This window comes from Dipteris shenzhenensis, chromosome 29 (assembly GCF_047967505.1).
Source record: "Dipteris shenzhenensis isolate YYH24624 ecotype China chromosome 29, Dip_SZ_1.0, whole genome shotgun sequence".
NCBI classification, from domain to species: Eukaryota; Viridiplantae; Streptophyta; class Polypodiopsida; order Gleicheniales; family Dipteridaceae; genus Dipteris; species Dipteris shenzhenensis.
Genome location: NC_141624.1, coordinates 39,569,520 through 39,595,370, shown reverse-complemented (window position 1 = coordinate 39,595,370; position 25,851 = coordinate 39,569,520). Strand labels below are relative to the sequence as shown.

Below are 25,851 nucleotides of genomic sequence, written 5' to 3'. Positions count from 1 at the left end.
GACCCATTAACCAATTTTTAAGGTTGTGGCTGAGAAGTAAAGAGGTTTGCGAATTTCCAAACCACTCAAAGAATGGAAAAAAAGGGGACATATATATGATTAGCTTTCAAGGCATTGTTAAAGGAGACAATGTACCCCCATCTTAAAAGTTTAACCTACCTGTAAATAGTCAGTATTCTCAGTACCATGAAATGAATTTCAACTAAACTGACAATGTATCATGTCACAGAATACAAAACAAAGGGATGCAAACTTCAAACAGATCATCTCAAAATAGACTAAATGCATTACAGGAAGAAAACTCAAACCTTTTTTTTTGGGCAAAAAATTACTTCTATTAAGTATGAATGAAAACTGCAGAGAAAGCTCAATGCGAAGGTACATCATGTCAATAAAAACATGAGAGAAATCAAAGCTCAAAAAGACCTAGCAAATAACCAGAGATGAGGCTGAAAATGGCAAGTCAACCCTGAGACCAGAATTAGAGAAGAAAGGAGATCCCCTCCAAACTCTAAAGAAAGTGTTCCTCCTAGCAGAGGCTGCTCTCGATGACCCCTACATACTCGCCTAGATGGCCATCAAGGTATGTATAGTATCAGTCCAAATACTAGCCAATGTCTGAGAGGGGTGAACCTGGGATCCATCCAATGCCTCTGTACATCTTGCTCTCCAAATATGCCAAGCTGCAGCACTAGCCAGAATCTCCCATGATGTGTCTACAGAAGCATGTACAGCTCTAGCAGAAGTAAAACCAAAATCCTATAGGGAACATGACTCTACTAAGTGTTGGCGAGCCACAAAATCCCCATCTGAATCATCTCCCTCGTCGAAAGAAAACCTGAGGCCTTGCAAGAGAAAGCCAAGCCACTAAACCCTAGGTCATGAAGAAGGACGAAGTATAGAAAATACATAATATCCTCGCAACACCCTTCCAGATCGTCCTCGCCGGTCTACACCCCCCCCCCCAATATGGACCTCCATAGGTTCACCGCAATCCCTCCATGAATAGAAAGCCAAAAGAAGAGAGTGATTTTGATATTCTTTAGGGATTTCCAGAGTCTCTTCCAAAAGTTTTTCTGCACATCTACAGAAATGAGAAAGCTGTTCCAACAATGAGGAGATCTAGAGGGCCTCCAACCTCTACAAGTAACCTGAAATCTCCTAGCATTTCTAACCGTGTAATGAAAGAAGGGGATGCTCTTCTCTTGGTGCCCTTCATCAATCCACTCCCACTCTCCAAGGTCCCACTGCAAAAATATGATAGGGACACCTCCATAGAGCTAAAGTCTCCATGAACCCAAAGCCAGAAGAACAGGGTCGGGATCTAGGTACCATTGTGAATCTATGCCCTGCTCCATAAAACCTGCAACCCTGACCGGCTAGAAGGGAACCCCCTGAAGGACATCATCAGAAGACATATGTAGCTTGCCCTGCTCCATAAAACGTGCAACCCTGACCGGCTGGAAGGGAACCCCCTGAACGATACCATCAAAAGACATATGTAGCCTCCCTCCAAACTGAACATAAAAAACCAGGGCATCCTAATGTGCATCCCACAAAGCAATAACCTGAATAGGAATACCCGTCCCAGTGAAAGCACCCAACCTAGTAGAATTCGTAAGAGGCATATCATTTGTATCCATCCACTGCACTTGCACTCCCTCTGAGATGACCAACTAATAAAACTCTCCGATCCTCTGAAAGCTTCCTAAAAGCTTTCCAAGATCCCACAGTGGATGCAGCGAGGCCTCTATCTCATCTGGACCACTGCATATAGTGCGAAGTGCCTAGTGGTTTGCCATGCTCATCGAGTATGCTTTCATTCCACATAATGGGATGCCTACCAATTCTTCACGAGAGAAGGGTGGCACTCTCCGAAGTGTACTTCTGAAGCTATCCCAAGCTTTCAGAATGGCTGATATGTCTCTTGAGCTGACTGATATTGTCCCTGGACCGGCACCAACATGAGCAAACAAACCAAGCAGTGGCCAATAACACCCGGTTGACCACCACAACCCTAGATACCAAGTCTAGTTTGGCCGAACTCCAGAAGAGGAGTTTCCTCCTCATGCTCTCTAGAACAGGAGAAAACTACTATGCAGGAGAGATGCCCACACCTACCTAGCATCCCAAATACCTGACAGTTATCCCCTGTTGGGTACCAGTGAGGGTTGTTGCTCCTATTTATGCACAAGAGGACGCCACTGGTGCCACGTACCATTCATCTATACAGGTAGGTGACATCCCTTTCATAGTTTTTGGTGCTGATGTGGTGACCCCTGTTTCCTCAATTGCAGAGCAGGAGGGGTTACCCGCTCATGGTTCACCGGTGGAGAGAGTCAGAGCTGACAATCACACTGATAGTCAGTCTCCTGACCTTCCACCTCAGCAGCCCCCTTTTTTCTTTGCATTGTCACATTACTTCTCTTAATAGAGGTAAGAGGGTTATATTTTCCACACCACTGAGTGCAGGGATTCTTCGCACTCCAGCTCCAAACCCGGCTCACAGGCTCTCTTTTGCAGCTCTGGCAGAGATGGTAGAGTTTGATATGGAGGAGAAGTTTGTTCCCTCCACTTTAGGGGAGGCTGTTATCGGGATTCCTATAGACAGAGCCTCCCCCTCTGCAGGTGTGGGGATTCTTTACCCTATTGGTTTTCCTCCACTTGACAGGGGGGGTTTTTCGCAGGAGAGGATTGTCTTCACCACCAAGTCGGGCAAGGTCTTTCACCTGACCTCCTCTCGTCGATGAGGATTGTCAACTAGAACATTCAGGGCCTAGGTGGTATGCAACATCGCCGCCATAGGCAATTGATTCGTAACCAGCTTCATCTAGGTGTAACCGATGGTTCTATAGACATACTCTTTCGTCACGAACACAAACTGGATGCCAGATAAGTCAGGCAAGTTACTCTCAGGACCCTTTTTGGTTGCCTCTGCTCTCGGTACTAGGGGATTTACTTGCATTCTTGTTTCTTCTGCTATGCTCCCCTCGGTGGTTGGACACGGGGTTATTGTTCCCTTTAGAGCTTATGGATTATTGTATTGATTGGGGGGCGTAAGGTTGGCTTGCTAAACCTGTATGCCCCAAACATTAGAGGGGACCGTGTCCTTCTATGGAAGGAACTTCTCGCTTGGTCCTCTATTGCAAATTCTTGGATTATTGGAGGAGATTTCAACATGGTTGAGATGCCTTCACATAAAAAAGGGGGCAGAGAAGGTAGGATTCACTCTTTGGAGAGAGCAGCATGGAATGCCTTCCTATTTCAGTTCAGTGGCAGAGATGCTTGGTATGATGATGCTTTTCACACTTAGCCACAGTCACTCTTGTTTTCTTGGTCAAACAGGAGGGTGCAGATGCCTATCCATGCACGGATTGACAAATTTTATGTGGATGATTGGGCTCTGGATAGAAGTGGGTCAATATGCATTAGCACTGGGGTGTCCACTTCATACCATTTTCCGGTTGTTTTGATGGTTTCAGAGCCTCAGATGAGAGAACACTCTACCATGTATCAGGATTCCAAATGCCTCTTATGCGGAGGAGGGCCTCACGGAGGCTGTTTTGCAGATTTGGGATTCTCACATACATGATGGACAACCTCACCAGTCACATGTGGCTTCAGCCCTTACTGATATTAGTGATTTTTATCACTCAATTGCTCGTACTAGGAGATGTGAGATTCTCAGGCGAGAGGTTGGCATTCGCCAGCAACTAGCAGCCCTTCAGAGAGAAGAGCAGAAACGGCCTATAGATGGATGGGTTCAGGAGCGCCTTGCTGCAGCAAAGGCGCAGCATCACAGACACTATTAGATCAGAGAGCAGAGTATGCCTTTCATGCCAAAGAGTCATTCTTGACTCAGATCGGAGACAGAGTCAATAAGCATTTTTTTCTCTACTCTTGGCCCTAGACATAGTAGAGAAAGTCTCTCAACTTATTGACTCAGAGGGCATTCTACAGACAGATCCTGATGTTGTCATGCATATTGCTACAGATTTCTATACCTCCCTTCTTACAGCAGATCCAGACACACAGGCCAGTTATGATGCTAGGGATGCTATTTGGCAGTGTATACCTATGTTGGTGAAACCTGATATGAGAGTCTCACTTGGTGTATATTTCACCAATACAGAATCCAGGACTGCTCTTACTACCCTTCACAAGGGCAAGTGTGATGGATTGACTCTGTTTTTCATTGCTTTTTGGGATTAGATTGGGGATCACATTACCTCAGCCTTATAGGGCGTTTGGGACTCCGGTGAGATGCCTGACTCAATCACGGAGGGTCTCATTCATCTTATTCCGAAAGGCGGTTGTAGGAATTTAGTGTCCCAATGGAGATCTATCAAAGATTTCAAAGCAAGCTTGATCCACATGAGCGGATCTACTTCCTAGAACAAGAACTCAGAGATGCAAAGCTCCGCATTGCTTCCCTAGAGAATACAAGTTCAGAAATGAAGAATGAAGGCAGACGAGGTGATCCAAGAAGTCCTCCAGCAATGCAATACTACAACTCCTACACCATAGCTTGTAGCCAAGGTCCAAGAAATGATCACCACTCAGCTCAAATCCATGGGACAGGAAATTACAGCAAAAATACATAACAAGATCGACAAATGTGATGTTTATAGAGAGGTAAGAGAGCAGCAAGCCATAGCAAGTAACAATGGGGTTGCAAGATAGTTGCCTTAGCTATTTTGAAAGGGAAGAGGAAGAGGAACGCATTGATGAGGAAAAGATTATCCAACTCAAGAAGGCAGTGCCACAAATCGGTTGGGATGAAATGGCATAAGTCTTATCACTCAAAAGGGAAACCAAGCACCAATTTATTTCAAAGAAAGGATTTTAAGAACCAAGACCCTTAGACAAACCAACGAGCTCAAGGGTACTAGGATTTGGATATCTGAAGAGCTCAATCTAACCCAACTCAAACAAAGGGCAAATGAACTGATCAAAGTGAAAGAAGCAAGGAAAGAAGGTAAATGGGCGGTTTATCGAGATGGGCAAGCACTCATTAGAGAATTCAAACCTAACCCCAAAGACTCTTAGTCTTAAACTGATGTTATTCAGACCACCCTTAATATAGTACTTGAACGTAGTTATGCTATAATATGTTTGGGGCTGAGCTGTTGTACTCCCCCATACACACTCAGTCTCGAACTGATGTTGATGATTTTGGTGTGCATTTTGTCCCATAAACCCGTGAGCTCTCCTGTGGACATAAATATATCTTTCTTTCTTTCTTGGGCACTGTGTACAAGATTTTAGCAAAAGCAATCAGCCTTCGTTTGCAGCCCATTCTTCCAAGCCTCATTCATGATTCGCAAACGGGCTTTGTACATGGCAGAAGCATATTTGATAACATCTTCTCATTTTGGGAGGCTTATGATTGGGCCATGCACAGTGGCACAAGGCTGGCCATTCTACTTCTGGACTTTGAGAAAGCTTATGATAGGGTAGATTGGAGCTTTCTGGAGGGGACTCTTCTTCATTTTGGATTCAGAGATGCTTGGATTAGAGGGGTATCTGCTCTCTATAGATCAGCCCACAGTCAGGTACTTATTGGACGAGTCAAGGGAGACAGGTTCCGGATATCTAGATCAGTCCTTTAGCCCCCTTTCTTTTTTTGTTTGCGGCTGAAGCTATGGGTATCTACATTAGATCTCAAGCTGTTATTGTTGGGCTGAGACTTCCATTGAGGCAAAAAGATGAGCTTTTGGACAGCGAGCTGGCAGATGACACAGCTGTTTTTTTGGATGCCACACCATAGACGCTCACTTCTTTCAGGACAGCCTTGGATTTGTTTTGCATGGCAGCAAGGGCACATATTAATGCCTGGAGATACAAAGATCATTTTGGAGAAGCCTCTGGAAATCCTCAAAAATAGAGATGTCACTCTCTTCTTTTAGCTTTCTATTCATGGAGGCATTGCAATAATCAATGGGGGAGTATTTTTGAAACTGATCCCTCTTGTCCACAGTGCTCATTAGCTGATGAGTCTATTTAGTACTATCTCTGGGAGTGTAGATAGGCCACGATCATTTAGATCCAGATAGCAAAACTTACGGGCACATTTTCCTTCTCCACTTTGTTCATTACTTGGGGTCCAGTGGCCTGGCTTTCACTTGATAGACAGAAAGCTTCATTAGCATCTTCAGAAGGCTTCATAGGCCTATGAGACAAAGTACATACCAAAAAAAGAGTAGCTACGCTATCTTTGAGTCTCATAGAGTTGAGGAATGCACATGGCAACTCAGCTCAAGATTATTTTAGCACACATCTATGTTCTAGTCCTATAGCAAAGTGGCCTTCATTATATCAGTTTAAGACTGAGATTCTTTAGGTTTAGATTTAGTGAGTTCAATATTCTTTTGTTTGAGCTGAGTTGGAGTGAACTCCTTAGATATCCATATCTTTGTACCCTTCAGTTATTTGTCTCTCAAAGAACCTTGACTCTTCCTACCCTCTCTGAAATAAACCTGCACTTGTGTTCCTTTTTAAGTGATACAACTGATGTAATACAACTGATGCAATTTTCATCCCATTCAGCTTGTGGTATCCCCTTCTTGAGGCATGTGATTTTTCATCTTTGTGTACGCCTCATCATCATTAAGACAGCCATGGCGATGCTCTGGCAGCCCCCCAATGCGTAATATTTTCTTGTTTCTGTACTATAGCTTCTTGCTCTCTTGCTTTTCAATAAGATCTTCCTTTTTGACCTTGTTGTTGACCACAATGGCCATCTCTTTCTTGGCTGAGCTGATGTGAGTCTTGATCATCTCTTTGACCGTGGAAACAAGTGTTGGTGCTGGCGGAGATGTGCTACATTTCTGCATAACCTCTGCAATGATTTCCTACTTGCCATTACTCTCCATCTCCTTCGCCTTTCTTCCAAGGGCTGCAAGCTGAAGCTAAGCTTTCTCACGGACAAAATAGAAGACAAACACGGAGCACCCACACAGAACAGGAACCCATCATCCATTCATCATGATCATCGAAGGAAACACACATACACTCACCCAAAGCATAGCATATCTCAATTGCACACCACCCTCCACATCCCTCCGGTGTCCATACAAAGCTAATCCTATCTAGCACACTCTGGCCAGCTGATCTTGACCATTTATTCACACAGCTATTTACTCTGCCAGCACATGTCATGCTTGGCTCCAACTGTCATCGAGCTTGTCATCTCAACAGCCCCACTCAAGCTAATGGGCCATAGATGAAGATGAGCTTGGGCTGTCAACACTCCCCCTCAAGATCATTGCTTGTACTCCAAACATGGTATCGGAAGTACTCAAACTTCTCTCGAGCAAGTGGCTTTGTAAAGATGTCAGCAACCTAGTCTTAAGTTCTCACATACTTCAAATCCATTGTACCATCCAACACTTTCTCCCTAACAAAATGATAATGGACTTCAATATGTTTGGTCCGTGCATGAAAAACTGGATTATTGGCCAACTGTATGCTGCTCATGTTGCCACAATGTATGACAACCTTACCTTGAAAATCAGCCACCAGGGGCTTCTTTAACCATACTCTTTCACATGCAGCTATGTCTGCTCCTCTGTACTCAGATTCTGTACAAGATAAAGCAAAAGTGGGTTGCTTCTTGCTGCTCCAACTCACCACTACACTCCCAATTGTAAAGGCATAACCACTAGTGAACCTCCTATCATAGGAACGACCTGCCCAATCCGCATCTATGTAACCATGAACATTTAAGCATTTACCATGCTCATAAAGGAGACCGTAGTGGGCAGCGGTCTTGACATAACACATGATCCGTCTCACTACATCCAAATGAGTCTTCCTAGTACTTTGCATAAATTGACTGACTAGCCCCACTACATAACTCAAGTCTGGCTGTGTAATAGTCATGTACATAAGGCTGCCAACCATCTTCGTGAACATAGTTGGATCTTCTAACTCTTCACCAAGATCAGCCCTCAAGTTCGTATTTTGCTCCAAGGGTGTACTCATGGGTTTACACCCAGTCATCCCGTATTTAACCAACATATCCAACACATATGGACACTGAACTAACCATATTCCAGCATGATCCTTCACCACTTTCTTTCATGTCAAATTGGCCACCTAATGATGCTTTAACTTCAGCAATATCTCTTTCACAATCTCCTATGACAATCAAATAATCCACATAGATCACAATCACCGCCAAGCCTTCGTCTTCTTCCCATATAGTGAAGAATCTGCCATAGATACCTGAAAACCAATAGAGATAAGATATCGACCTATCTTATCACTCCAAGCATGAGGTGCTTGCTTTAGACCATGAAGTGCTTTCTTCAGCCTGCATACATGAGTGGGGTACTTTGCATATGCATTACCTTCTGGCTGCTCCATAATAACTTCCTCTTGCAAATCACCATTTAGGAATGCATTCTTGACATCCATTTGATGCATTTCCCAACCATTTTCTGCAACCATGGCAATAACCAACCGCACAGTTCCCATTTTCGCCACTGGACTAAAAGTCTCATCATAGTCCAAGCCTTGGGTTTGTGCATAACCCTTGGCGACCAGCCATGCTTTATAATGCTCAATAGAGCCATCCGACTTGCACTTTACTTTATAAACCCATTTTAAGCCACTTACATTTTTGCTTGGTGGTAAGGTAACCAGATCCCAAGTATCATTATGAACCAATGCGTGCATCTCCTCATCCATTACCTTTTCTCATACGTGCTTCCAATAGCTTTAGCATAGCATGTAGGTCCCACATGCTTTATCAAGGAGGTCATATATGCATAGTGCATAGAAAAATCCCGGTATGTCAACCTGTCAAACAACTGGATACTTGACTCTATGTGATCTTCTCAAAACCTGTGGATCAATCTGTACACCTGCCATTCTAGCATGTGGAGCACATATCTCCCTTGCTTTGCACCTGCAATGCATATAGTTGGTATGCCAAGTTCCTCATCTAGACTCTCTAACCTAGATGACTCATATCCAGTTATGCCAACAACTTCTACCTTCTTCCCTTTATCCACAGCACCACTACTAGTGCTTGCATTTTCATGTCGCAAACACCCTAACCACGGATGTATAATGCTACTGCTTGACTCTGCTGGCCCATACATAGATGTAGAACTTTTTTGTGGCAAATTCTCATGCACATCGGGACTCATGGCACCTTCATCTCTTGCCTTGTACCAACTAGCAAGCTCATCAAATACCACATCTCATAAGATGAGCACTTGCCTAGTGTGTGGATTGTAGCATTTGTATGCCTTACGATCCTGTGCATACCCACTAAAGATGCACTTCTACACCTTAGGATCAAGCTTCTTCCTTCTCTCATCTAGCAAATGTACATAAGCAATGCTACCAAACACGTTGAGGTGCCCAATGTCTGGTCTATATCTAGTAAGATGCATCTTTGGCGTACTTTCATGTATGGCTGCTATAGCTGTTTTGTTAAGCAAATACACTGCTGTGGCGCATGCTTCTGCACAATACAAGTTTGGCATGTTCTTCTCATTTAACATTGCCCTTGGCACAAAAACAACAATTACCCTATTTTTACTTTCAACAACACCATTTTGATGAGGTGTATACTTGCATGTAAATTGTCTTCTAATGCCATTCTTCCTCAAGAAATCCTCAAATGCATGTGAGGTATACTCACCACCTCCATCTGTCCTCAAGTATTTGATCCAACAGCCATATTGCTTTTCTGCAAATGCTTTAAAATCCATCAACTTTCCCAAATTCTTTAAAATCCATCAACTTTCCCAAATTCTTTAAAATCCATCAACTTTCCTAACACTTCATTCTTCTCCTTGAGAAAATAGATCCAAATCATCCTGCTGTAATCATCAATGAAAATTACCTAGTACCTGCTACCATTAAATGGATGGGCTTTGTGCAGGTCCCCATACATCACTATGAACTCAAGTGGCCTCCTCCTTATGTTGCCTTCTCTAGGAAATGGCAGCCTTCTTTGCTTCCCAAACTAGCAAGCATCACATACATGCATGCACCCATCATATTTGAATCTAGGCAGCCCACTAACTATGCCTCTGGCTTGCATGTGTTTAAACATCTGGATATTCACACGTCCAATATGCTTGTGCCCCATCTCAATATCTTGGACCACATTATGGCTCTTAGAAAACATACCTGATTTCAGCTCTGGAATACCTGCATCCAACTTGAATAACCCGCCTTCCTTCTTGCCCTTGGCAATAACTCTATAGCCATTCTTAAAATACTCAACAAAACGACCATGTATGTTGAATCGTACTTGTAATCCTTGCTCAACCATTTGGCCTACAAAAGCCAAATTCTTTGTAATGTAAGGCACATAGAATACATCTGACATAGACTTCACCTCGCCATTATGCATCTCCAGTGGCACACTTCCAATATGAGTGATAGCATGAGTGATAGCATGCTGAGTGTCATCACCTGTCTCCACATATCCTTCCACATCTAGTAGTTTCATATGCTCAAACCATTCACCATGGCAAGTCATGTGATTTGATGCTCCTAAATCCATATACCATGTGTCCTCACTAGTTTTATGTGGCATCATTGAAGCCAATACGTGCTTCATTGCAAACAGATGATTTGTAACTACCATCATTAGTCTAGATGCAAAATTACCATCATGTACTTTAGTGTTTATCTCCTCTCAAATCATTCTGTTTGAGATAACAATCACTAGCCATATGACCAAGCTTCCCACAATAGTGGCATTCCACATTCTGCATAGATGATTGTGGGCCTTGCCAACGACCTCTTACACGAGCGCATTACCTCTGCCTCTTTGAGGTGCATAACCACATCCACCTCTAGCACCAAAGGATGGCTGAAAATTCTGTTGGGATTGTGGCATCTTGCCATTCCAGCCACGTCCGCCATGTCCACGTGATGCAAATCTCCCCCTGCCTCTAGAGCTTCTTTGTGAATAAAACACTTCAATTCCTGCCATGATCATCATGATTAGTAGAAGCATCACGAGGATCACTGAGCTTGATTTCCTCAACAAAAAGGAGGGAAACCAACTCATCAAAATCTGGCAGCCCATCACCCCGAACACTGAACAGAAATAGATGTATCAAAAGCTTTGTATTCCTTGCCTAGACCACGCAAGGTAATATCTACCAAGTCAGCATCTGGCATGGGCGCATATTGCTTGATTTCCTGCACATAATCATGTATACTCCGTCCCCTTCTTGTAACATTATGTATTTGTTGCCGTAACTGCGACTCGTGAGCACTAGTGTCCATATCAAAAAGCTTGACCAATGTATCCCATACATCCTTGGGAATTTCAGCATCTTGTGTTGGAGTACAGCATCTCATATACATATTCAAAAGTAATGCAACACTTTGAATGCCCGCTCTGACCACTGTTTATGAGCAGCCAATTGTTGGGGTGTGGGATTTTGTTGGGGTAGTACCGGCTCTTGCTCATCACCTTTAACAAGATTCCAGTAGCCCTTTCCCTTAAGAAAATTATTGATTTGAATCTTCCATGCTGGGAAGTTCTTGCGATCCAATTTCTCACCAACTATTTGCATTGGGTTATCTGTCATACTTGCCAAATGTGTAGAGTAGCCAAGTCTTTCTCTGCAATTTTATTTGCCGCTTGCGCATCTAGGACAGCAAGTCCAAAATTTGTAATTTACTGAGCAGAAACTGTCTCAATGGACCGATATTTATCACAAAACTTCAGCCAGAATGCTTGAAACAAGGCATAAGCATTCTTCAAGAAATAACATAATAGCCACTGCAAGGCATAAACACCTAGAGCATATCCACTGTATCTTGGCATCAACTTAATACGATTTCTGCAATCTCTGATGTTTGTACGCACCTGTAAGATCACAAACTCTCCTTGCTTGCTTTTGGCAGCTTCTTTCTAATTTGCTTGCTGTTTTCTTCTTTAATAGGCTAACTCAGCCATCTGTTGTAGGGTACTTCTCTTGCTCACAAGAAATGCTCTTACTGTGTTGATGAAGTGCGTAAATGCTTCAAACAAAGATGCTTGCTTGCTGTATCTTCTATGAGGAGCCTCAACAATGTCCTCAATCACAACATCTCTGCTATCAAATGGTGTTGCACCCAAAAAATGGCCTAAATATGCAAATAGGGAAGAGAGTGCTGGCCTTTGATTATGCAAACATAGAACACACAAGCTTCTACTCTGATACCGTGACAAAAAAAAAGACAAACAGGGAGTACCCACACAAAATAGGAACCCATAATCTGTTCATTATGATCATCAAAGGAAACACACATACACTCACCCAAAGCATAGCATATCTCGATTGCACGCCACACTCCACACCCCTCTGGTATCCACACAAACCTAATCCTATATTTTCATCAAGCTTGCCATCTCAACCCTCACTTCTTGTTATAAATAATAGATTTGTTCATGTGGGTCTGAACTAATCATTCACCTGTATGTCATAGGGGCTAAGTGTTGCTGCAACGGCATAATAGGAGGGCTTGCTGGCCGGGGTCGAGTCAAATAGTTTCGTAATAGAAAACTCCATAGTGGCCTTCATCAATCTGAGAACCCAGTTGCTGAAGTTAACCCCCAAGCTGGGCCGGGGGTTCAAGCAAGCATGGACTACCCACTTGATGGAACAGTAAGAAGGATTCACCAAATGAAGCAAAATAGAGACGTTTATTCAAGAGAGGAGAGGCTCTTATAAGGGCAACTGATACAATGCATTTGCCCCAAAAGAGAGCTCCACATCCGCAAATCACTCCATTGATCTCTCAATCAAGCCCATGAATCTCTAAATCACACCTAATAGAACCTTCTACCACCAAACCTCGTCACACTAACCAACACACAACCCTTGTACCCCTTGGTACACCCCATTACATCAATTTGTCCTTCATACCCCCCACAAATTAAGCCTCAAGGTTTGTTCACACTTAGTAACACTCATGACCCCAACCTGTGACTCACTCTAGTTATGGCTCTTGGTTTACAACTAAGAGATTGGACAATTACTATATATGGAAATCCCCATGGGTCCAACAAATTAAAACCTCAAACATACGACTAACAATCATTTAAGGGGGACATCCCAGGGTAGAGAACCCTTATTGACCTTACACACAAACAACTTCCTTGTCAAGATTGACTTGGGTGGTGAAAGCAGTGAGAGCTTTAACATCCTCTGGTTCTTCTTCTTCTTCTTTCTTTCTCTGCATCTTCCACAAGGTTTGCCGAAAATTTCTTCCTTGTATAGCACTCTTTCTCAAAATGTCCAGGCTTTCCACAAAAGTTGCACTTCATCTTGCTCTTACTGGTGGATCCCTTGAAATTGCTTTTGACCAAATATGCCCCATGTTCTTTGAAGTCATTTCTCTGTTTAATTTTCCTTTCCTCTTCCAAAAGGGATGCCTCTATTTCTACCAAACTAATCTCTAGTATATTGGTGAGAGTAGCGACAATAGTGCCATATTCCTCAGTTAGTCTTTTAAGTAAGATAGCAATTACAATGTCATCATCAAGATCAAACTATCACTAGCTAACTGAGTCAGTATGATTTTCATGGAGTTTAAATGTAAAGAGATTGATTCTCCTCTATCCAACTTCAAATCAAAGAATTTGATGAGCAAACTAAACTTCGAACACTTCCCCTATGCTCCAAAGACAAGCTCAGGATGACTCCATGTAGCATGAGTAGTCTCACAACGATCAATGTGGTGGATAAAAGAATCACTCAATCCAAGAGCAATTATGGCTAATGCCTTTTCATCCTTAGGGAGCCATAAAGCCTCTCCTTCCCTAGTGGTTGGTTTCTTTTCTTTCCCATTAGCCACATTCCAGATCCCCTTCATAATAAGAATAAATTTAAGTTTAGTCTGCCAAGTATGAAAACCCTCTGCCTCAAACTTATTTGGAGGCCATAGGGAAGGTCTTACTAAGACTGGCAGTGCCTAATCCCTTTACAATTCAAAAAGAACCATCACCATATAGATGCATGTTACAAGCAATGAAATCTGAAAAGCCAAGGTCCTTTGCATATTGATAATAGTGAGGGACTTGGGATTTGCCTTGGAGTTTAGTGACCTTCCTATTGGTATATCTTGGAGTTTTCTTCTTCTTCAACTTCCTAACACATGGAGTGTTGCTAGAACCACAAGAAGAAGGCAGGTTCAAAAACTATCTTTCCATGAATACAAAGCTATGAAGGAAAGATTGTCAAGATATCAAGTAGAATGTTTGCAGGTGAATGAGACTCCCACAAGTCCAATGGCTCAACTCTAGCACTCCAACATAGTCAATACTAAAAATTCTTGCAATCAAACTAAGAAGCCCCAAATCTTAGTTGACTTGGTCAACCCTCCAATTTACAAAACTGTCAAAATGTGAACTCACAAATGAGCAAAGATTGGAGGCTGAAATTCAAGTTGTAGAAGAAAGCATTGAAGGGGCTTTTGCGATGGAATGAAAGCTCTTTTACTAGAGAGGAGCCCCTAGAGAAGAGTTGCTTGAGAGAGATGCGCCTTTTTCGACTGGTTTTTTCTTGTTTTCTCCTCAAGTACTGAAGCATTGGTGCTTAGACTTCAACAGTAGACTCCTCATAGGATCGCCTAACTCCAGCTAAGAGCAATTAGAAAAATATGAAGAGCTGATGGAGAATTCGCAGAAACTTCATCAAGCGAACATGTTGTCGGCACGGGCAGAAGACGCGACCATTGTCTAATTCCTCCTAGCCAGGGATTCGCCCCAACACAAGGATGCTTCAGCTCAGAGGATGGGGGAAATGGCTCACAGAATGGAGAGAAGCCTAAGCAAAATCTGTGGGAAGAGAATGAAGAAAAGCTCCATTTGGGGAAGATGATGACATGGCACTCAAAGAGGGCTCAAGGAGGGTGAACATGGCTCTGATACCACATGATGGAACAGCAAGTAGGATTCAGCAAATGAAGCAAAATAGAGACGTTTATTCAAGGGAGGAGAGGCCCTTATAAGGGCAACTGATACAATGCATGTGCCCCAAAGGAGAGAATCTCCAGATCCACAAATCACTCCATTGATCTCTCAATCAAGCCCATGAATCTCTCAATCACACCTAATAGAACCTTCTACCACCAAACCTGGTCACACACACCCTTGTACCCCTTGGTACACCCCATTACATCAATTTTTCCTTCACCAATACTATTGTAAGTGGCGCGACCTGCACCTGAAGCTAAGGCACGTGCTTGTGAACCGAACATGAGAGAGCTGCTATTATTGTGCAAACCGAAGCTGAAGGTGCACGCGACCTCTCTGTGTTGTACGCGCGTGGACGGGGGTGTGTGTGGGAACTACTTCTTGTAATATAAACAAATATGGATTTCACCACACACAAAAACGTGTGTGTGTGTGTGTGTGTGTGTGTGTGTGTGTGTGTGTGCACGCGCACTATGGAAGGACAGAAATCATAGAGTCTTTGGTGATCCTACTTTCTCAAAATTTCTCTTTTTTCAGGCACTCTTTGCAGCAATCTTCTATGATTGTCTGCAAACTCATTACATAGACTCTGATTTATACTTTGTTGGAAAGGTCACCTCCCCATCTATAAGCCCCCATATGAGGAGAACATGGGGGGGGCAGACCTGGGAACTGATGGAAGGCCACATGGGCAGCATCATAGCTACAGGGATCAAATAAAGAAAAGGGTAGCAAGGGGCTGCCACATGGGCAGCATCATAGCTATAGGGATCAAATAAAGAAAAGGGTAGCAAGGGGCTGCCACATGGACAGCAGCAATTATCATGTGGACAGCACATATAGAAAAGAACCTGGTAGATGGAAGCCACCATGGAGGACAGCAGGGGCTTGGAAGTTGGAAAGGCTACGTGGCTGTCTATGGTTGGCTGAGGCAGATATGCACGGGAAAACTATCCTGAACAGAGCGAAAAGCTGGCCCGAAGACCACCCCGCAAAGTGGCGCAGCAAAGGGGCAGAGGTGGAGACTATGGTGAGCCAGCCACCTGGCCATAGATGTGCCCAAGGGTGGGGCCCAATGGGGGGCTGCCCTTGGGGCCTGGCAACAGTTCAAGAGGGCCAGCAAAGGGCCCTTATATAGGGCAGAGAGGCAGCCAACCAAGCCAACCTAAGGGTCGGTTGGTTAAGGCTGCTCAGCCTGCATAAGTCGGCCGGGGGGGGTCAGTACAAATCCCCCTACTGGTCGGCCATTTTTGGAGGGCTCAGCCCCTATAAAAGGGAGGGCCTTGCACCCTCATATCCATCACCTAGAGCAAAAAATCCCCATCAGAAAGGAGCAGCAGGGAGCTTGTCTTGGGCCTCATCACTGGAGGAGAAGGGAGCATACAGAAGCTGCAGACTTAGCTGAGGGTGCTGCCCACCTAGGCTGGTACAAAGACAGCAAGGGGGAAGGGATCTGGATGGAGAGTCTACTACGCTCGAGGTGGAGCACGCGGGCTCAAGTCTAAAGATATCCGGCAGATAGTAGAAGTACCTTGTGGTAAGATCAAAGGACCATGCTCTGGTGGGACTTTGGATCTATCTCTCTTTTGTTGTGTCCATAATTTTGGACGAAAATATATTGTTTTGGTAGCTTCTATATCTGCCTGAATCATTGTCTATTGATGACTCTGCACAGCTATGTGATGCACATAAGTTTAAGAAGTTTGTGATTCCACTCCCCACACACAATGTGTGAGCTCCTAGGCTATTCTATCAGTCTTCCGTTGTGCGTACCCTCTGTTGGTCAATTTCTAACATGGTATCAGAGCCCAAGTAGGAGGCTCACAGGTGCGGGAGCCTGAAGGTAGGGACCTTGCTGAAGAGCTCTTGGGAATCAACTTCCACGACTGGAGGACAGTGCCCTTGCGAGGAGGGTGACTCAAGTACAGTCAAGTGCGTACGGAGTTCTGGTCTACAAAAGGTTGAGTTTGTTCGCCTTTGCTGTGTGGTTTAGCAGCAGACATGTCAATTTCAAAAGCCTCTTCAGCCCCTTCTCTCCCTTCCTCCGCCCCCATATTTCTTTATTTCACCATCCCTAACTTTGGAGAGTCTGGAAAACTGGATGGGACAAATTACCCTATCTATATGGTGAAGATCCGGAGTCATTTAGTGGCTCGAAAAAACTGTGGATACTGACAACGGGAGCGGAGGCGAAGCCGGGGGATATGGTGGACAAGGGGGAGATACTCATACTAGTAGATGGAGAGGAGTTCGAAGCTTGGGAACATAGAGATTCCCATGCCCTAGCATTGATCATAGGGACTACAGCGAACTCTATGCTTCCTCACATCTAGATGACTGACACATCAGTAGAGGTGTGGGCCATTCTGAAGGATCTGTACGAGACAAATAACACATCACGTATCTTGCTTCTTCAGCATCATCTCTACAACATGGATATGGATGAAGGAGATTCTGTACATGACCATTTGACGAAGGTCAAGGTGGTAGGGGATCAACTAGCATCAATTGGTCGAAAGGTGGACTCGTCCCAGTTGGCCTTGATGGTACTGAGGAGGCTACCTCAGAGTTTCAAAAGCTTTGTTACGACTATGACAGCAGGACACACGACCAAACCTCTGACTTTTGAGAAGTTGGTTCCATTACTGCTCCAGGAAGAAGCTAGGTAACAACGACAAAAATGACAAGGCGTTGCTGGCAAAGGATTACGCTGGCAAAGGGAAGGGCAAGCCTAACGGTGGTAAGTCCAAGAAGGATGACTCTAATGACGAGGACACTTCCAAGAAGAAGCAGAAGAAGAAGTGCTTCTATTGTGACACGCCAGGCCATTTTGAGAAGGATTGCAGAAAGAAGAAGGCAGATCAGAAAAACAACAACGAGTCCGACTCAGATTCAAAGGGTGTCACAAAAGCCAAAGCTAATGTGGTAATTGAAGATTCTTAGTGACATCAACATGTGTTACTAAGGTACGATATGCCACCCTAGAAACCACAGTGAAGATGTCTAACATTGAGATGTGGGTCGACGAGGAGTCAGAAACCTTTGTTAAGGTGAAGTATAACATGGAGTGCTTGGAATCTTCTAAGTGTGTGGTTATTGATACTAACAAGAGGGTGGATTCAATGGAGTGCCCTAGGGTTTCATGTTCAGATGGTTGCTGTAATTCAAAAGGACGTGCCTCGATAAGGTGCATGGTTTGCTTTCAAAGCAAGCACACAGGCAGTACGACGATCTGGTATGTACTTGATATTCTTAATTTGAGCCTTTATAGTATGCTGTGGAGAGAATCTGCTCTTCATATGTCTCAAGTAATGCGAGATTGGAAGGAATGGGCCTTCTTCGAAGGCAGAAGGGGAAGTGTGGGTGCTTCTTCAAATCTCGGACACAGATCGCTAGAAGGTGATGGACATGGTGTACTAAAGCCAGAAGAGTATCTGCTTGAGAGCTCGGTGAGAGTTCGTGGTCCAGGTTATCTGGAAATAATCTTGGGATTTCATTTCTCGAGATGGTTCTTTGTTGCGGACCTTGCCAAAGGAAGGACGGGTTAAAACAAACCTTTAGAGCATGGTGCCTGGAAGACTCTAGGTTGTTCACTCATTATGAGGGGGACAATTGGAAGATCGTGGCGTTTGGATTGCTCGAGTTCGAAGGTAGGAACGTGACTAAAGGTTGTGGTGCCAGGAGGTGCTACTAGAGATGGATCTGTGTACAAGGATGGTGTGTGGAAGCGGAACAGGACTTGGTAGAGCAGGAGCCACTGGATGAAAAGCCAGGAAAAGATATCGACATCAAAATGTTCCAGAGGACTACGACCAAGGAGTTACTAGAGCATCGTCATCCACGTGTTGGCATTGGGCCAAGATGTGCCAATGAGAAGGGGTGTTGGAAAGGTCACCTCCCCATCTATAAGCCCCCATATGAGGAGAGCATGGGAGGAGGGGAGGGGTAGACCTGGGAACTGATGGAAGGCCACATGGGCAGCATCATAGCTACCATGGGGGGGAATAAAGAAAAGGGTAGCAAGGGGCTGACACATGGACAGCAGCAAGGTTGTCATGTGGGCAGCACATATAGAAAAGAACTTGGTAGATGGAAGCCACCATGGAGGACAGCAGGGGCTTGGAAGTTGGAAAGGCTACGTGGCTGTCTATGGTCCGCCACACGGGAGAACTATCCTGAACAGAGCGATGAGCTGGCGCAAAGAAGACCCTACAAAGTGGCGCAGCAAAGGGCAGAGGTGGAGACCATGGTGGGCCAGCCACCTGGCCATAGATGTGCCCAAAGGTGGGGCCCAATGGGAGGCTGCCCTTGGGGCGTAGCAGCAGTTCAAATGGGCCAGCAACGGGCCCTTATATAGGGCAAGAGAGGCAGCCAACCAAGCCAACCTAAGAGTCGGTTGGTTAGGGCTGCTCATCCCATTTTGGGATAGTTACTCTGTAATATAAAGCATTTAAAAAATTCACCCAAAAAAAAAAAGTGTATGTGTGTGTGTGGGTGGGTGTGTGTGTGTGTGTGTGTGTTAGATTTTGAGAGCTCAGTTTCCTCAGATTGCTTTTGGCAAGTTCTTCTGGCTTTTTGGTGTACATCCACCCAGACAGGAGTTTGATTTCTTTTTTGTTTGGGTTCAGTACTGGGCACTTTGGACTCTCTGAAAGGATCGTAATCATAGGGTCTTTGGTGATCCTGTTTTTTCCACTTTCTCTTTCTTCAGACACTCTTTGCAGCAATCGCTTTTTGATTGCTTGCAATCTCGTGTCTTTGATCATGATGTATATTTGTCCTACAGTGAGATTTTCTCTTGATGTATTATAGCTCTCCCTTTCCGGGATACCTTTTTTTGTAATATAATGACTCAAAGATTCCACACTAAAAAAAAAAAGTGTGTGTGTGTGTGTTTCCACTGCACACCACATTGAAGGCAACTGCTACTACTACGGCAGCTCGGGCTAAGTGAAGAGGTGGGCCTCCGTACCCATCCAGATGTGCTATGGTGGTAGGTGTCCTTCCACTACTCATCCGGTCTCCTACGGTCTCTGGGTGAGATTAGGCATAGGGTGGTCATCCTCCTCGCTATCATACGTGTCTGCTTATGCAATTCCATCATTGTCTTCCTCGACATCATCAATGTCCTCTATAGGACCATCAATGCCCTTTGCAATACCCTTTCCTATGACCATATCTATTTCCAGAGATGGGGATCCCAAGAGCAATCAAAGTTCGTCGGTTGACCAATCTTGAATAGCCTTTGCTAATTGCAACCATGGTCTCCCAAGATGTGAGGATATGTTTGTTCATTTTCGGTCATATCCAAGACAACAAAATTGGACTGGAAAGTCACTCCACCAATCTTCATGTGTACTTGATTTCTTCCAACTCCTTAGGGCTTACAGATGGGGAGGTGACCTTTCCAACACCCCCTCTCACCGACACATCTTGGTCCAATGCCAACACGTCGATGAAGATGCTCCAGTAACTCCATGGTCGTAGTCCTCTGGAACTTTTCGATGTCGAAATCTTTTCCTGGCTTTTCATCCAGTGTCTCCTGCTCCACCAGGTCTGGTTCCCCTTCCGCACACCATCCCGGTACACAGGTCCATCTTTGGTAGCACCTCCTGGCACCACCTCCTTCAGTCACGTTCCTGCCTTCGAACTCGAGCAACCCCATAATGAGTGAACAACCTGGAGTCTTCCAGGCACCATGCTCTGAGGGTCTGTTTCAACCCGTCCTTCCTTTGGCAAGGCCTGTAACAAAAGTACATCTCCAGATAACCTGGACTGCGAACTTTGAACGCACCTGGCTGAACCTGAGTCACCCTCCTTCTCGCAAGGGCACAATTCTCCAGTCGTGGAAGTCGATTCCCTAGAGCTTCTGAATTAGGATCGTCCTTCAGCAAGGTCCTTCTGATCTAACCACAAGGTCCTTCTCCTATCTGTTGAGAGTTCACGCTCAACATCATGTGATCATGTGTGCATAGCACCATCACGTGATCATATGTGCATAGCACTAACCTTATAGAGTGCTATAAAGGAAAGGGTTAGATCCCCTAACCCTAACCGTAAAAGGGTTTGTATATATTCTATTTTTTCAACTAAATCTAGTGTACAGTTAGTCATTTGTGGTGTGCTCTCTAGCTGTGCCCTCTCTTCTCATCTCTACTCTTCTCCTCTCCCCTCTTCGTATTTTGTCATGGTATCAGAGCTCCCTTGCCTTCCGCTGAGGCATTGCGATCCTTGAGAGTGTGAGATTGAGAGATTGAGAGGTAGTCTTTCATTCCGTTCACTTCCGTTGAGTGAAGGATTTCTGTTCATTGAAAGAGAGACTTCCATTCATGTGAGGAATTTCCGTCTATTGAGAGAGAGAGAGCTGCTCCTCTGTATTCTATCCGATTGAGTGAGATAGAGTTTTGAGCTGTGGAGGTAATTGCCATCATCGACAAGCATAGAAATGTAGGAGTTCAGCCGCGGGATTCCCTTGAGCCCTGCATCGTCAACAGTCGACCTCACCCGTCGCAGGCAACCCCTTCTCTACAACCCACAGCTCGTAGTAGCAGTGCTCCAACAGCCAGCAAATGCAGCAAATGAAAAAGACCTCCACGGCCACTACCTAAATGCAGAGGTGAGCGCTGAGCCATCAAAGCTCCAACAAAGACCTTAGTCTCAAGGCTTCACCCCCGACTCGGCTTCCCAACATACTAGCAGCAACAAAGACTATCATCGACCTTGCTACTCCAACAACGAAGCTCACAAAAGGCTCCTCCAACGGACGGCGCACCACCTCTGCTGCGCCACTCTGATCTGCTCACTTGCAGGCCCATCTGTACCCGCCTTGCCATGTGGCACTGCGCCACTGGCCCAGGCCATATGCGCCCTATTGCGGGCCTTCCTGCAGGCTCCAGCCTGCCTTGTTTGCAGCGCCATGGTTGCGCCTCTCTGCTGCAGCATCCTTGCCTCCTGCCAGGTCTATACCAGCCCCGTACAGCCACGTATGCATCCCGTACCTTCTCCGTACTGAAGCACCGTCTGTCCTTGCTGGAAATCCCTGTGCAATCAGGCTGCTGCAGGTCCCTGATGTCCACGTGTCTGCCCTGTACATCAAGAGCTCCACAACTTGCCAGGTACCCTTCTTGCTTTGTGTGAGGTGCTGCCCATGTGGCAGTCCCCCTCCCTTTCTCTTCTCTGGGCATCTTCTGCCCTAGGTCTCCCTCCCCCACGCTCTCCTCATTTGGGGGCTTACAGATGGGGAGGTGACCTTTCCAACAGAAGGTACGAAGGACAAAGGCTTGTCAGGACCCCCTTCTCCTCCAAAATGGGTGAAAGAGGAAGGTACGAAGAAATGCAAAGCAGAGAACGAGTGTAAGAGGAAGGTACGAAGGACGAAGGCTCATCCAGCTCAAGACAGCCCCCCTTCTCCTCTTGCAAGGATGTCTTCATCAACAACCACTTCTGTGGGGGTTGTGACTCTTCCTACATGGGACTCGACATCCGTGGTCCTATCAAGTCTTGCTTCTACATTCATCCCACCTGTGGATACTCATTTTGCCCCGGTCATGTCCTTATCTTCCGGTGAATGTTCTACCTCCTCTCTCATCTACTTCTATGCTACCTTTTCCACTATCACTCTCCTTCCCTACCGCCCACCCATCAAACGTGGCTTCAACTCCGTGCCTCTCTTTCCCAACTGCTCTCCCATCTTCTCTAACCCCCACATCTTGTATGTTCTGTCCCGAGGACATGAAAAGTGATGTAAAGTATCTTCGTAACTCAACCCACGCTTAACCCGAGGTTAACCATGGTTAAGTGTTGTAATGGTTTGGCCATGAGGGACTGGCTAGAGGAAGTGCACACTTCCTAGAAGTTCCTAAGGGCAAAGTCTAGGTGCACCACTAGGTCCTAGGGGCAAGGCAAAGGCTTTAAAAGAGGGGTCTAAAAGTTGGGCCCAAGGACAACCAACGTTGTCCTTGGTATGGGGGTTAGGACTTTAATGAAGGAGCAAATGGCAAGGAGGAGGTGCCATTTGTCAAGCATGTGTATGCATGCCCTTCCCTACCTTCCATCTCTCTCCCCTCACTCTCCCAGAGGTGTAGCACGTTTTCAGTTGTTCTTGTGCAGTTTTTGAGCTGTTTGAGCTGTTTCAAGCCTCTTTTCAGTCGTTTTAACACTGTTTTGATTGTTCCTAGGCTACTACACACTTCTAGGAAGTGCCAAGACTCATTTTTGAACTTTTGGAAAATTTTCGTACGGACGTCCATGCGACTGTACGGAATCCGTACGGACGTGTTCAGCTGCCTCCTGCAGGTGCCTGGGGTTGTCCTTTGCTGCGCTGGACCTTTGTGCACATGTTTTTGGCTGCGTGGTGGCTTCTAGAGCTGTTCTAGAGCTGTTCTGGAGCAATGCAGGCTGTAGGAGGAACTTTCCCTGTTGCTTTTAGCACCTTCTCTTAGGAGAACTCAGGCACAAATCCCGAGGCAATCATTTTGGGGCAGATCTATGAACCATCTTTCCTCTACAGCTCTTTCTTGTTCACCCTCCGCTCTCTACCTTCATTTCTATCTTCTCCTGATTGCTGGAAGACACCTACACCCTGCAGGGAGCTTGGATAGAGGATAGGTGCGAGGAAGGAGCTCACCCCTCTCCCACAGTCAACAGGAGTTGGTTCCAGGTTGGTTTTTCCTTGTTCTTTCTTGCTTTGCAGCTTTTTGTAGTGCATGCCTATTGTGTGCAGTCCTTTCAGGACTCCAACAGGTTCTAAGAAGCACCCAAAGGCAAGGGTGATCTTGTGGAAGGCCTAAGGACAGTATGGATGCATGTGATAGCCTTGAGGCTGCCTTGAGCTCAGTTTGCCAGTGGTTTGGGGCCTGAATGCCTCTAAGTTGTGTCAGATCAGAAGTGAATGCCTGAGTATGCCTTGCCAGTGGGAATTCTAGTGGTGCACTGGGATTAGATGCCTTGAAGACAAGTAGAGGATTTGCAGAGAGGAACAGTGCAAGGTTGAACCCTTGTTGTATGTACTAATTTCATTCCTAAAGAAATAAATAAATACCGGAAGGGGTGCCAAGTATTTGGGGCCAATGTGGTGTCTTGTACTTGGTTTCATTGAGCAGGGGAACTCTAGCCTCCATCCAGTTATTTCTCCAGTTGTTTCTAAGTGGTATTGTTTAACGTTAAGTGGTTGGAAATGATGCAATGTGGTTGTGAGTAATGAAAATGCAATGCAAGTTCTAGTCTACTGCCCTTTAGGAAATTGAAGGCCGGTTTCAGTGGTTCCATTGCCGGGATATCACCATCTTCCTACAGAGGTGAGCCCTGGGAGTGTTGGGTGAAGACAGCCCCATTGCATTTTTGTTACAGCCCTACCATCAACAATCATGTCGCACCGCGAGCGATCACTGCCTACCTCCGAGCAGGAAACAGACAGCTTTAATGAGGAGCACAATACCAGTGAGAGGGAAAAAGAGCAAAATGATGAGGGACAGCATGTTTCTCTCGAGCATGCCACTGAGGATTCGCAGGATGAGGAGGATGAGACAGAGGAGAGCTGCAACAGACTTTCCTGGGGATTATGCAAGCTTATCCTGGTGGTAATGTTCCCCCTGGAAGCAAAAAGACAGCTGAGAAGAAGCAGACAAAGCATAAGAAGACGCAGAGACGTGTATCTTTCAATCGACAGCCACCCGAGATGCCCACAGTTACCCCTGTAGCACGTAATGTCGATACTTTTCATTCAGTTAATCAAGGACAGCAAGTCCTTCCTCAGCCCACGATGCATCCAGGATATTTTGGCGGAGGATCAGTTTTTCAGTCAATGGTGGGACAGCCCACTGAAGGGCTTTTTATGCCTGGTACATACTTGGGTAGTTTCCAGCCAGGAATGCAGAATTTGCAGCCGCATATGGAGGGTGGAATGCCCCCTGTAAATGCCAATATGATGTATGCAAACATAGGGATGCAGCCCGCTATGCAGACAAGGATGCCAAGAATGATAAGCAACACTTGGAGTGTGCCACAGATGCAGGGAATAGGATCTGGAATGGTCAACCCCACCATGGGCACAGGCAATATGGTACAGAATATGGGATCCACGAAGCCTCCACCATATTTACAGCCCCCAGTTTATGATAATCTTACTCCCAAAGGTAAGCTGAAAGATTATAAGGAGGGCGGGGCAGCTGTGAAGTTTGAAACCTTCAATGGGATGCAGGATAGATTGAAGGCTCTGACATTTGTGCAACAGTTTGATGCTGCCTATTCCGGTGGTCATTTCACAGAGTCTTCCAAGGTACGAAAGGCAGCCACCTTCTTGAAGGGTAACGCACTGCAATTGTGGACCAATTTGCTTTTGCAGGGTAAAGCCACCAGAAAGCTGTGCCAATAGTGATAGTATTGTTGGCATCTTTACCAAGCCATTGGTCAGAAAGCTGTTTCAAAAAACAATGACCATCTCTTGGATTGACTACAATTCCACTTAAGGGGATAGCAATGGTCAGCCCTTCTTGAAACCCATAATCATGCATATCCAATGTATAAAAGTATATGGAAGGGGAAAATGACACATAGCACTCTCAAGTGATATCCCACATGCAAGAAAGCATGATCGTGGGTCCCCACTAGGGTTATGTACAATAAGTATTTGTTTATAGACGAATCATTGTACGGTTGGTCTACACTCATGCAATGCAAAGCCAAAGAGTGTCAGTAGTAAGCATAGCAAAAAACAGGAGAGCTCCTGCGAATGCCCCTCCCCTCCCCCGCTCCCGTCTACCCCCCCCTCGCGTTGTGCGGTCCCCTCTCCCCTCCCCCTCCTCTTTCTCCGTCGCCTCCCGCAGCGCCCCTAAGTCCCCCTCTCTTCCCTCTCCGCCCACCTCCCCCCCCCCTCTCCTCCATTCTCCGCCCCTTCATCCTCTCCC

General features: G+C 45.4%; 1 protein-coding gene across 5 annotated transcripts in view; it reads right to left on the bottom strand.

Annotated features, from left to right (window-relative positions):
• The window catches only part of HGL1 (heteroglycan glucosidase 1), a 156,388-nt gene that overhangs the window by 101,753 nt on the left and 28,784 nt on the right, over positions 1 to 25,851 (bottom strand). The gene's annotated exons all lie outside the window — the stretch shown is intronic.